This window comes from Erithacus rubecula (assembly GCF_903797595.1).
Source record: "Erithacus rubecula genome assembly, chromosome: 4".
NCBI lineage: Eukaryota > Metazoa > Chordata > Aves > Passeriformes > Muscicapidae > Erithacus > Erithacus rubecula.
The window spans coordinates 43,973,536-43,987,715 of record NC_136686.1 but is presented as its reverse complement, the minus strand read 5'-3'; positions in this window follow the sequence as shown (position 1 = coordinate 43,987,715).

The window sequence follows — 14,180 nt, the reverse complement described above, 5'->3', positions numbered from 1 at the left end:
CTTATAATCTGTCAGTTCTGCTACTGAAGCCTGCTTACTGTCAACTACCGTTAAAAATCTTTTGTTCTCTTTATCAAAGTACAGACAGTGAAGGGGGAAAATGAAAGCACTAGCAACTGAAAGTATTAAGCCTTAATTATATGCTTTCTTTCCAGTTGCCTTTTAGAGGGCAGTGGTTATCCTATTCAAAGGGCAAAAAGGAAAAGTTACAGGGATTGCAACTGCAACTGCTGTTATTGCTATTGAAATCTAATTTTGTGTTGTGAAGATAAACCAAACCAAGCAGGTACAAAGCAGGACAGAAAAGCTAAGATAACCTGCAGTTTTTGTTCTGCTATTGATTGGTTTTCAGTGCTGGAGCACCTGGTGTAACAAACCTTCCCTCAATCTTAGATTGCTCCCCTGGTAGCAACTGATATCTGAGCACAAAGGCTGCTTTGTAACTCTGCTTTCTGAGCTCCCCAGGTGTGTATGGATCCTCATCCTCTGGATGAGGACCAGAAGCATCCAACTTTGCCACGTGCTTTGTACTGAAGCTCTTAAACATGAGCCCTGCCCTCTTCTTCCTTATATCAATATTCAGAAGGAGACAAGCAACCCAGATAGAGCCAGGTAAAATGAAATTCAAAAAAAGCATTTCAGTCAGTAAAGACTGTCCTATATGTTCTTCAGTTAAGGGGCAATCTGCCAGTGCAAGTAGACAAACAGATGAATTAATTTCTCTCAAGCAGAGGACTAAAAAGATATTTCTGAACAATTTGGATGGGTATCCAAAAAGGCCCAGCAAAAAAAGGAACATACAAAACTGCTGCAGTAGACCAAAAGGGGAATTCAGCTTTATTTCACTGCTCCATCTTGGGAAGCCGAGCCAGGACAACTGGACCAAATTCTTTCCAACATGGTTTTTAATAGCATAGCTGACAGAACAAAAGAGGAAAGATTCTTAAGCACTGCTGTAAAATTATGTTGTCAGAGCCTTTTTTTTTTCCTATTTCAGTGCCAGATACATGTCACTGGATACTTAAGAGTTGTGTCTAAAGCTAAGAATGCTGCTGTGCTCTGCTATTTAGCTTTGGTCTGCTACATCTACTCAGGTACCCAGGCTGAGCCTGGGCTGATCTGATGTGGCCCTCAAGATCCATGGAGAGAGGGAATCTAACCTCTTTGGGAATGTTCTGGACATCACTTAATGTTGATTATCTCTAACTAGCACTTGCTTATTCCTGTAGTTCTTGTATGCTTGTCTAATATTTAGATCCTCATTGTTTTCAGAATATAACTTGGTATCTGTAGGACGATGTTCAGAGGAAAGAAAAAAATTAGTAATAGTAATTTAAAACTATAACCAGAGTTAAACGTATCTGTAAATTCATTCAATATACTGGCTCTTCTTTTTTTTTTTTTATCAGAAAATTTGACTTTTATACTGAAAACTGTTTCCTTCTAACCTCCATGCAGATTTGTTCATCGCAGACAAACTAGTAACTGCTTTGTTCTCTAGAATTACAAACATGGCAGTGTTTAACCTGATTTATGGTTATACTTTGAAGCCACAACTGTTTTTCATGTATAAAAATAAGTAACAGAAGAAATTCAAAAGAGTACCGATTTCTCAAGCATTCCTACAACTTTATCACTACTGAAATTCACAAATTATACTAAATATAACCAGACAAAATGAGTGCTTATATACAAATAGATGAAAGAGTTTCTAATTCTGCAGCTTCAGAAAGATTTTATTGGAAATAGAATGTAGCTCAAAACAGAACAAGCATCAGCATAATCACCATTAACTGCTACTAGATAGAGTTATATTTTTCTCACACAGATCAGAGAAGTGTGAGGGACAGCATCTGCTATATGTGCATCTGCTAAGTTGACCATGTATTTCAATGGATTTCCTGGTATGGCTAAACATTGAAGATCTCTACCAGAAAAATATCAGATTTGGGTTTTTTTTCCTGAATATCTCTGTTCTTTGAAGAGAGGACATTGGGAAATGACCAGGGATCAACTCTTAACATTACTGGTTATGTGTCTAATAAAATACAGAAAACAATATGAAGTGTTGTATTCTATTCTTCTTGCTTACAAAAATGTTATTAAGTCAATGCTTTCCTGAGGAAGAATGGCACATCTGAACCCCAAACTCATATATTGTAATATGGAGATATTTCCTCTATTATAGAACATTCTCTTCTACCTAGCCCAAATATAGTTTATGTTACTCACATTACCCTTCCCACCTCAGCATTTCCCAAGGTGATCTGCAGGGTGTGAGCATAAAGGAGCAACAATCAAATACTGACCAAATGACCACAGCTTACACAGGACAGCGAGGAAAAGACATTATTTTATATGACACATAAATATGCCTTTCCCAAAATTTCTAAAGTAAAACCAAACACAGCACCATTCCTCAGTAGACAGCAATCTCTTTTGACTGTAACCTCTCTGTTCAAATCTAGTCTCTTCAAACCACAAAACCCAGTTCACACCTGTTACTTTTGTTTCAGTGCAACTCCAGCAATTCTGCACCAAAAAAAAAAAAAAAAAATGGAATTACACTGGGTGTTGCTGCTGCAAAGTGAAAAGAGCCTGTTATTTGAGAGTGTTTGAGGAAGAGCAATTTTTGCCACCTAATTGCCACTGAAGTCAGATTATACATCAAAAAGAAAGTAGCTTTGGTATGTAAGGACAGCTTTTACCTCACAACATTTTTTAGGAAGCAGGAATTGATACCAAAAATGGAATTGCAATTAAACTGTGCCATTTGTGTCCAGCCCTGAGGTTGCTCAGGATGTTTGCTATGCATGACATTTTCAGATCCTTCAAACTGCCAGATTAGAGATAGCTGGCATGGAGAAATAATAAAAATATAAAACTGAATCAGCTCTTTTCATTTGTTTGTTGTTTAAAATTCAAAAGGCATTTCTAGGCCTACAGAGATTGAACTCCTAAGTTATTTCTACACAAAAATTCATAGATGGTAAAGCACTGTAAAGAAATAACCTGCAGCCAAGTTTTTCTTCATGCCCATTTTCTCTCTTTTGTAACAGTTCACATACTGTGACTGACTCAACATCCCATTCTAATATAACTACACTTCATCATTTCTAGCAAATAAGGTATAATGCAGTTTAGGATAAAAATCCCATAATACCAGTTTTTTTCAAATATTCCAAACCATTGAAAATCTTTATGAAACCATTTCTGGCAACATATCAATAAAATGGAAGCCTGAACCTACAGTCTCAAGTGAGATTTTAGAATGCTAAAATATTCTCTTCAACACTGAATATTTTAATATATTTTTAACATGCTCTGGGTTTCAGAACAGCAGAAGATGGCCAAAGGTTCAAGCTTCAGATCTAAAGAACGATTTTATTTATATAATCAAAATATTTTTTATTATTACAACTTTTCCCAAAATCACATCAAAAGTAATTTGGGGTCCACCAGGACTTGAAGCTCTGGCTAAATATTTTTTCAGATGAGCAGGTGCACTGAGAAAGTATTGCAAAGGTTTGGTTTAAGTCTGTTCTCATGATGAAAACTGCTGCTTATCCCAGTTTTCTTCTAAAGAGTGAATGATGCTAATATCTGACATGAGAGCTGACAGTAAATGAAACAATTTGGCTGCACTGGAATTGCCTTGCTCCTCTGTTTCACATGCATGTCCCAGTCATATTCTTCATTTCACCTCTGCTGTTGGAGCCATTTTCTTTCTCTTTCCCTCTACACAGTTCTTGGTTTATAGTTCTCATGCCATGGGGTGTCTCAAGAAACTGTAAATGTTGGGCTCTCCCTGCACCTCTGGGACTGAGGAGCAGGGCAGGCAAACCCAAATTTAGCTCTTTGGCTTAGGGTGTCAGGAACACACACACAGCTGAGTGCTGTCTACAGGACCACAAGAATTCTGCACTGAGACCTTCTCTGTCCTTTCTGTGGGCACTTTGAACCCAGAGTGAATATTTCATGATTCACATGCAAATTCAGAACACAAGAAAGAAAAAAATACATATAATCAGCAACCTAAAGCATTGCTAACAGGATATGGAAGATCCAGCTTAGTCCATAATCTGTAACAAGGAGTTTTTATGCACATTGCCTCAGCTGACATTTTTCTGTATCATTTAGGGAACACAGTATTTCAGGAAAATTGACATTCCCAGGGGTCACAGGGAGAGAAACACAGCTTTAGCCACCTGGCAAGTTTCCAAGAGCTTCTGCACCTAGTTCTAGACATAACTGGGTGAAAATCTCTGAAGTCAGTGGCAAAACTCCCATTGGTATCCATATGGGAAAAATATTCCAGGAAGGAAGCTATGTGCTCAGATGAGTAGAAGTTTTTACTGACTTCGGATGTCACAAAAAAATAAAAATTAGTTCTCACCACACTGAAGTTAAGAGAAGGACTGATGCAATCTTGTCCTCATTATTAAAGCAACTGATTTCAGTAGCCATGTCTGTCCTAGCTTTGCATGATGGCTGGTGATCCTACACATGACAGTAATCTCTACAAAAGAAAAGTTGCAAATTATTGTTAGTATTTGTTGAGAATCCATAGAAGAGGACAGAAAACCCATTGGCTTACCTGTGTACAGGTTAAAGTGCTCTTGCTGTCTGTGGGTACAGCTTTTTCTCTTCATTTCTATGGTAAAAATTAAGATCAGGATGACTATTAAATAGAAAATAAAAATTCTTTTAATCAGTTTCATGATAGAAAGGAAAATGGTAGAAATTGGTAGAGGGGATATTTTCAGTACAAGAGTAGGTGAAACCATTTCTTTTAATCATAAATGTAGGGAGTCTGATAAGGGATTTATATGATTCTGGACTTTGCAATATAGGAAAATTGCTCCTATAACAAGTTCAGTCTGCAATTTCCCATCATTTCAGTGTCAGACATAACACTTAACACTTGAAATTTGCCTCGTGCTTACCAAGCAATCTTCTAGAATTGTGTAAAATTGTTCCCATTGGATAGAAGCATTTTTTAAATTAAGATTAAATGTGATCACTTTTCCTAAAAAAAGTACATGTTAAGATAAAATGTTACATCTGTATGACCCTACATTTCTGGATTTTTTTAAATCTGTTTTTGCAATGTATCTGTAAGTAATACAACATTTTAGAGGAGCAATAACTTTTTTTAAATTTTTTATTTTATGTGCTTAGCTGTATGTGACTTTACTACAGTTTGCATGTGTGAATTTGGGCATGTCCATGGTATGCATATGTCTGTGTGTAATATTCAAAAACTTATGGCAAAAGAATATTCAGATTCCTATTTCAGACATTCAGAAATCAGAAAATGCTTGAAGGGAAGCTGTTGGTGCACTTCATTAGCTCCCTTATCCAGATGTAAGAATATTAATAGACAGTTTTTCACTTTTTAATGTTATTTCTGTTTCTCCCAAAGTGTCACAATGCTCTTCACAGACACATATAGATTTCTACTAGTTCCACCCATGCATAAAACACTCTTGTCAGCCTTTCAGAAAACACAAGCATGCATATAAATGATACCATATTATTACTATTATTATTATTATTATTATTATTATTATTATTATTATTTACTCATTTAATAAATTTATCTGCAATTCCATATTCATAGTCCTTTTTAAACTGGTATTACCATTTTACTTTTTTTCCTTTTCACACATGGACAGCCATTTCAAATATAGGAATTAGGAGAGTACAGTACTTTCCTCCATCAAGTTTCCTTCTCATTTTCTACCTTTCCTTTGGTTGCCTCCCCAGTTCACAGCTCTGAAATTCCTCTTTTGCCATAGTGGTATGAATTATAAAAATCACATCTCTGAAGCAGCCAGAGTGATTTGCTTCATTGTACTCCAATATATGAAGTGCTCTGTCCCCCAGGCACCTGCTTATCTTGCTCTCTTTCTTCCTCTTGCACTAAGGGAATTACAACACCTTCCAATTACCACTGATGCATGGATGTGTTGCACATGTTTCTGACCTGAATATAATTTATTTGGTATATTGTGAATCTTAAGACCATCTGAATTTGAATTTGCTTTGTTCTAGTCAAAATACAAGATAAAAGCCCCAGCACCTACCACAAAGAGCTTACAGTAAAAATGTAAAGGAAGAGGGAACATGTGCACCACCTGTCAATAGCTTGAGCAATTTGTGTTGGGAGCTACCAAATCACACCAGACATAGAAGAATGGACAAAAAAACCCAATTTCTTCAGGTTGCTGTTGTGCTTATTTCTCTTCAGTGTTACAATGCTGGTGCTAGAGAAATTCCTGAGTAGACTTTCCAACAAATGATCTGATGCCATGATGAATCCAGTGATCCACAATCTCTTGGGAATATTTCATCCTGGCAGACTGACCTTGGGCCACCAGAGCTCCTGGCAGTGGTGTTGCCTCTCAGTGGTGGATCAAAGACAAGACTACTGCACTGAACATCTGTCTTGTGGTACATGTAGGAATTAATAATGTCAACAATAGTGAGCAAACAAAATCAAAGGATAAAGGATTTGGAAGGGGTCTCAGGAAGTCTGTAGTCCAACCTTCTTCTCAAAGCAGGGTCACCTGTGAGCTCAGAGCAACTTCCTCAAGGATTTATCTGGGCAGCTCTTGACAAACTCCAAAGCTGAGACAGTGCAACCTTGTTAAGAAGTCCTTACCAGTGCCTGCCTGTCCTCTGAAACAACTGCACCTTATACCCAGTCAGAACCTCTCTCACTGCACTTCATGCTCCTTGTCTCTCATCATCCTGCCATGCACAACTTTGTAGAGTCTGGCTCACTCTCCTTGACACATTCCCCATTCATACTGACAGGATTCTGTTAGGTGCCCCCAAAGAATCTATCTCTTCTCCAAATAGAGTTGAATAAAAGTACTGTAATTCTTACATTTTAATACTATTGTCCTGGCTGGAAGTCACTACATAGTGAAGAAATTGTTTGGATTGTTAATGTAATCCTCTGTAATAGAAGCTTCTGAAATAACCTTTATATAAGTGACACTACATTTTTGAGGGTGAAGAATAACACTGCAAAATGAGAGACCTAAAATTAGGTGCAACATTTAATGAATAGTAATAGATTTCTGGAAACTATTAAAGAGTATCTGTGGAATGCAGAAATTCTGCTCCTTATAATTAGGCAGAATAGAAAATGAGGTTATTTTGAATTCTTAAAAAAACTTAACTTTTTGTATGACACACCAGAAATCAAATAAAAAAAGGGATATCTATCTCTTTTATTAGAATTTTCAACATAGTATTATTTGCTGTGGTTATCAGTGGTCCATAAAAAACACTCTGGGAAAAAAGTCTCAACTTTAAGTAATAGGAGAAAAGTGGTCTAGATATGATCACACTGTCTAAGTTTTGCTAGCTAACTGGAGATTTGCTGTCAGTCATCACTACAGCACTGCATTTCAGGTCATGCCATTTTAGCTTATATGTAGCCAGAACACGTGGGTTAGATCTCAGCTGAGCAGCAACACAGTATTTATCTAAAAAAAAAAAAAAAATAAAAACCAACACAAGCAAACAATCCCCCCCCCACACACACACAAAAACCCCCAAGCTCCCCAAAACTAAAAATCTCACAGAAAAAGCCTAAGTGCTTCAGTAACCACACAAGCCCATGAATGATTGATTCATTGAGAAGTATGTTACACTACTACTACAAGCACTGTATGCTCCACTAATGTCTGGCAATCACATAGGAAATGTTGCCAGGCATCCTGGAATTCCAGTGTGTGACAAAAGCACTGGCACTCTCTGCCTGCAAGGTTACTGGGTGTGAAGCTGCTCTGGCTCTGCACAGCCTCCCTGCTTGCAACATCACTGCACAAACCACAGTCAGAAATCACTGTCTGGCTCTGAGAGTAAAGGAAAGCACTGTGGAAGAACAGTGCAGAGGCAGGTATTTCAGGAGATGGCAGGGAAAATGGTGTTGGCCATACTTAAAAATGCAAGACCTCTTCAGCAGCAAGAGCAAGAACCACAACCTCTGCACAAATCAGTGGGTACCCACACAAAGTAGAGGCTGCTCAGAGATCAGACAGGCCAAGGACAGAGACCAAATGGCAAAATCATGTTTCCTGGCAATGCCATGGAGAAGCAGAGCTGGTATGACCCTCACTGGCAGGACCAAAGAGCACTGATTAGCTGCACCTCAGTAGCTGAAGGCATCTCACCATCTTTTTTTTCAAAATGGTGTGTTGATGACTGCACTTCTGGGATGTGTTGCTGAGATCAGAGCCATGAATTTCAGTGAAAACAAAACATCCTCAATGAAAACTATGATAGTTGCTTTCATCTTACAACATGAATCATGTCAGGTATGGCTTGGGTGTAGCTTTGAAGAAAAATGCATAGAATAAAGTCAGCAACAGCTGTTTGTTGGTGCTGTACTAGAAGAGTTACCAAAGCCTTGATCCTTCTGTGATGTTAGCATCAGAGCATGTAGTTTGTCTCTGCTGTTTCAGCCAAGAAATATGCCAAAACCAACATAAAATGGTGTGATTTACAAGTCTGTTGTTAAATAATTGATTGTTTTACTGCCACCATGAGGATGCCTTTAGAAACAATGCTTGCATGGCAGCAAGTCCTGGGTTGTGAGAGATCTTTGATGCATGTTAATTAAAAGTGCTAATTTAAAAAATGTATTTTGGCAGTTGAAGATAAATAAATGCATGAGAGATTTGTTTCTTGAGTTCTATGGTCTGAAATTACAGATGACAGTCCTTCTGTAGAGGGTGAGAGAATTCATTTAGATTAAATTATCCTTTCATTTCCTTTTCTAAAACATCAGAAAACCTCCCTAACTGACATTTTTGCCTTTGTGTCGGGGATAACATTAAGAATAATTTTCTATGATTGTCTCTTCGACAGGCAGCGAACTCATTTTAATCGATACATCATAAGCTGTTATTACAGCTATTTTCTATTTTAATTCAGCCTGCCCTTCATAATTATGTGGGTTTTTCCTGTTTTTTAAAGCTCAGGATGGTGGCAGATTTCCACCACCTAGTGGGAAAAGTATGTACTGTCTCAAAGCTTTGCTCAGATTTCCCCTTAATGCCTGTTTTAAACCTTCCCATTGTAAGCCCCTTTTACCAGCACTTATTACCAAAGTATTATTTTTTTCCCATAAACTGGTGAATGTGCCAAGCTGTATGAAACTCTCCTTGAAGGTGTCAGGCATTATATACTTCACAAAAAGTATGTCTCAATATAGAGGAACTCTATGCATGTTTTTTCAATTCAGTGATTTTTAATTGAAAGGAAAACTGAAAAGCTTAAAAAATTTGAGGAAGATCTGCCAATGAATGTCACTGTGACCCTTTCTCTGCTTCACAGAGACCCCTCATCCCCACTCAGGTTTTTCCTCATGAGCAAACTATGCCAAAACCCACCGTATTCATTCAGGCAACCTTCTGTGTCTAAATGCTCTGTGTTTTAGGTGCCAAGACTGAAATGCCAAATTAAGTCAGGGGAAACTTTCAGAAGGGAGAAGGTCAATGAAATCCAAATACAATTGCTATTATTACCTCTTCCTATTTGCTGCCAGGACTGTCTTGCACATTCATGGAGTATCCTCTTCCTTCCCAGCTCTTCCAAAGTGAGCAAGATGCTTCCTTTGGCCTTAAAAGAGCAAAAATTACTTTTCAGATCCAGCTTTGATCAGCAGGAAGAGCAAAAGCTTTTTTCCTTTTGCATAATACAGATGGAATAATGATTCAGAAAAATCCTGTGCCCATTGATCCTACCTACTGTTTTCCCAGGGGAGGGAGGGGAGAAAGCCAAAACCCAAAACAACAAAAACCAAACCAACCAACCAACCAACCAAACAACAAGACACCACCACAAAACCAGAACAAACTAAAACAAAACAAACTATACTGCTGATTCTTATCACTAGATGCCTCAAATTATATAGCTTATCCTAATAATGATTCTTTGAATTTTTTCATCCTGCAGCTTTTTGCCAGCACTTTATTTCCTTCTGCCACTTCATTCATCTGTGTTCAAAATTCAGATCTTCAAAACTCCACCTAATTTACCATGTAACTTTGGAAGTATGCAAACACACTTTTGCACCAGAAAAATGTCCTGAGCATCTAAACAGCCTCTCCTGGCAGCAGTGGTCAGTCAGTATCTAGTCCACAATTCAGAAATCAGCTTTCTGCATATCACTCTGTTCTAAAGTACCCAGTCTATTCAAGAATTTAGAGCCTTTCTGATGAATCATGGTTTACATAGGACAAGAAAGCAATGATAGTGTTATTGTCCCCTCTCCCACTTTGTCCACGAGCTCAAACAGAGGCTGCTCAGCTATCCTATGGTAGGCATATGGAGATGTGCAGATTTCAGCTCTTGCTTCCTGTTTCCTAGGTGAAGGCTACAGCTCTCAAATTGCAGGGCATTTATATGTACCTCTCAGTGACAGCTGTTCACCTTGTACCATTTATATGGAAAACATTTGAGAAAGAAAATGTTTAAAGTACAAGTGTCAGCAGTCAGGACTGCAGCTGGGGAAGGACAGCACAGGCTGGAGGCTGACCTGCTGAAAAACAGCTCTGTGGAGAAAGTCCTGGGGGTCCTGTGCACAACAAGCTGTCCCTGAGCCAGCAGTGTGCCTGGTCCCATGGTATTCCCATTAGGAAAAGCACTGCCAGCAGAGCAAGGAAGGTAATCCTATCCTCTACTCAGCCTAGTGAGGCTTCATCTGGGGTGCTGTGCCCAGTTTTGCACTGCTCAGAGAGACATGGAGCTCCTGGAGTCCAGTGGAGGGCTACAGAGATGAGCAAGGGACTGAAGCATCACTCTTACAAGGAGAGCTCAGTGCTGAGAAGATATGAATGAGAGGGGACCTCCTCAATGTTTATAAGTCTCTAGTGGAAGGGTGTCAAGAGGGTGGACCAGGCTCTGCTTGGTCATGCCAGGCAATGGGACAAGAGACAATGAGCAAAACCTGATGCACAGAAAGTTCCACCTGAATATGAAGAAGAGGTTCTTTTCTTTACTGTGCAGGTGATTGAGCATGGGAACAGACTGTCCAGGAGGCTGTGGACACTCTTTGGCTGGAGAGACTGAAGAGCCATCTGATACTCTGCCATGTGCTCTGGGATGGTCCTGCTTGAGCAGGGAGCTTGGATCAGACAACACTCTGTGGCCCCTTCCAACCTGACCCATTCTGTGAGTCTGTGACTTTCATATGAAGTTGATTTTTTTTTGCAGTAGGAACAAGAAAATACAGTGCATGAGTAGCTGGCAAGAAATTTACGGCAGGTGAGGAGTACAGTCTGTGGTACTCATAAAAGAATCCCTCAGGAAGAGGCAACTTAATTAGAAATGAGAAACCCCATTGCTTTTTAAGGTATCTAACAAAGAACTAGAACCAAGCTATGCAACATAAATTGTTGGGAACTACCATAAAGACTTTTTTACTTATCAAGGACACCTGGAGCTGGCAAGGAGAACCTGGATGGAAAATTTTCCAAATAGTTATTGCATGCCAAGTAATGGTATTAGTACTTGCTATTTCTAAGTAGAGGATAGAAGACTATATCAACAATTTGGGAAGGGTAAGTGTTCCTTCCAATTACACTGTGTAATACTTTTGTGGTTGCAAAAATGTGAAGACTTCTGTCCTTTAAATGCAGAAATAACTCTCTGTACTGAGATGCACAGAATCATCATGATATCTCTTACAAATAAGATGCTTCACTTCCTGCCAAGATGGGTAGCTTAATTGACTATAAATACAAGTTACAATTCCTTATATGCTAGGCTGACAGTTTTGAGGAGAGAAGCAAGAGACAGGTAGTGTAGCTATTTCAGTAGGGAGATAGAATTTCAAAGTACAAATACCAGATTCTTACAGAAAGGGAAATGTAGCAAGGGGTCCATAAAGCATAATGGAGGACATTTATTGAAGGATCTGGATTCATCATTACTAGCCCTATAGTGTACTGGGAAGGCTTCTTAAAGTGACATAAGAAATTCTGCATCTCAAAATAAGTGAATATACGAGATCATGGATATAAAATTGCCCCTTATCTTATGAAAATTTTCCAGAGGGCCTACATCTCATCCTAATCAATGTATGTGCTAAAGTGTGTGCTTGCATGTCAATGATGGTCTAACAGGCTAAGCAGTACATTCTCCATGTATATACATTCTCCTTTCTCTCCAGCATGTGAAAGGCCATTCCAGTCACTGGCAAATTGTCATTTTATCACAAATCTAAAGAAAGAAGAAATAATGCTGAATAGACTAGTGTACATCCAAGTTAACTACCTCTCAGAAAACATAACCCAACTCCCAGGCCTGGCAGTGCCACATGCTGAGCACAGGGCTCCTGCCTTGTCTGCCCCCAGACAGGGCAGCTTTTCACATACCCATAGGGGCACCACAGACAGACCTTTCCATGCACACCACAGGCTCCACTGCCCAAAAAATGCCCATTCCCTATCTCCAAGATGTGATGAGATGTGGGACTGGGATGAGAGTCCCTATCCCAGCTGTGCCCCTTACATGGCCAAAGCAGGTATTTGAGAGGTTCATGTTTTCCAGGATTGTCAGACACCATCTGTCTTCATCATCCAGTGCAAGACTCACCTGCTTGCTTGCTTGTTTGCTTGCTTCCTTCATTCCCTCCTTCCTGTGAAGGGGAATGCTGAAAGGCTTGGGCACATTTGAAAGGTCACTTACATAGTTTAATTCCTTTCTAGACTGGATTTGATCATGGCCCCCTGGGTGCACTGCTGTAGTCCACAGCAGAGTAGCTTCACCAACCTCAGGTAATGGAGTCAGCAGTGTTTGGATTATAAATACTAAAAGGCATACTGACACTAGTCCATGTTTATGATACATATTGCACATATACTAGATCATATCTCTCTCTCTTCAAGGTAGTATTTTTGACCAGATGCACTTTTGCTGAGCCTTTTCACTCTTTCTCCACCTGCAAGCCTGGTGAGTACATGACTCAACAACTTTCAGCAAAATAGCAACAGGCATCCTGAAATTCATTACAAAGGGATGCCAGGGTGGTGCCTCAGTGTCCCCGGGGTCTCCTTGCCCTGCTGGGGCCACCTGGCTGCCTGCAGCTGTCAGGGACTGCCTGCAGGGTGCTGCTGACCCCAATGGGATGGGATGGGATGGGATGGGATGGGATGGGATGGGATGGGATGGGATGGGATGGGATGGGATGGGATGGGATGGGATGGGATGGGATGGGATGGGATGGGATGGGATGGGATGGGATGGGATGGGATGGGATGGGATGGGATGGGATGGGGATGGGATGGGATGGGATGGGATGGGATGGGATGGGATGGGATGGGATGGGATGGGATGGGATGGGATGGGATGGGATGGGATGGGATGGGAGGGATGGGATGGGATGGGATGGGATGGGATGGGATGGGATGGGATGGGATGGGATGGGATGGGATGGGATGGGATGGGATGGGATGGGATGGGATGGGATGGGATGGATGGGATGGGATGGGATGGGATGGGATGGAGGATGGGATGGGATGGGATGGGAGGGATGGGATGGGATGGGATGGATGGGATGGGATGGGATGGGATGGGATGGGATGGATGGGATGGATGGATGGGAGGGATGGGATGGGATGGATGGGATGGGATGGGATGGGATGGGATGGGATGGGATGGGATGGGATGGATGGGATGGGATGGATGGGATGGGATGGGATGGGATAGGATAGGATTGGATAGGATAGGATTGGATAGGATAGGATAGGATAGGATAGGATAGGATAGGATAGGATAGGATAGGATAGGATAGGATAGGATAGGATAGGATAGGATAGGATAGGATAGGATAGGATAGGATAGGATAGGATAGGATAGGATAGGATAGGATAGGATAGGATAGGATAGGATAGGATAGGATTTCCAGCATGCTGCACTGGCTGGCACCTGCCTCCCCCTCAGCACAGGTGCCTGAAGAGGCCCCAAAGCATCTGCACCAGCTGGAGGCAGCTTCCTGTGGGAGACACAAAAGAGGTGAATAGCTTTAGGGAACAGCTTTCAAATTCTGGAGTCATTCCTCTTTCACCAGTTTATCTAGATGTGTTGTCAGTACCACCCTTCCTGGAGGAGAAGGCATTCAGTGAGCCCATCAGTGTTTATTTATAGGTGCTGAA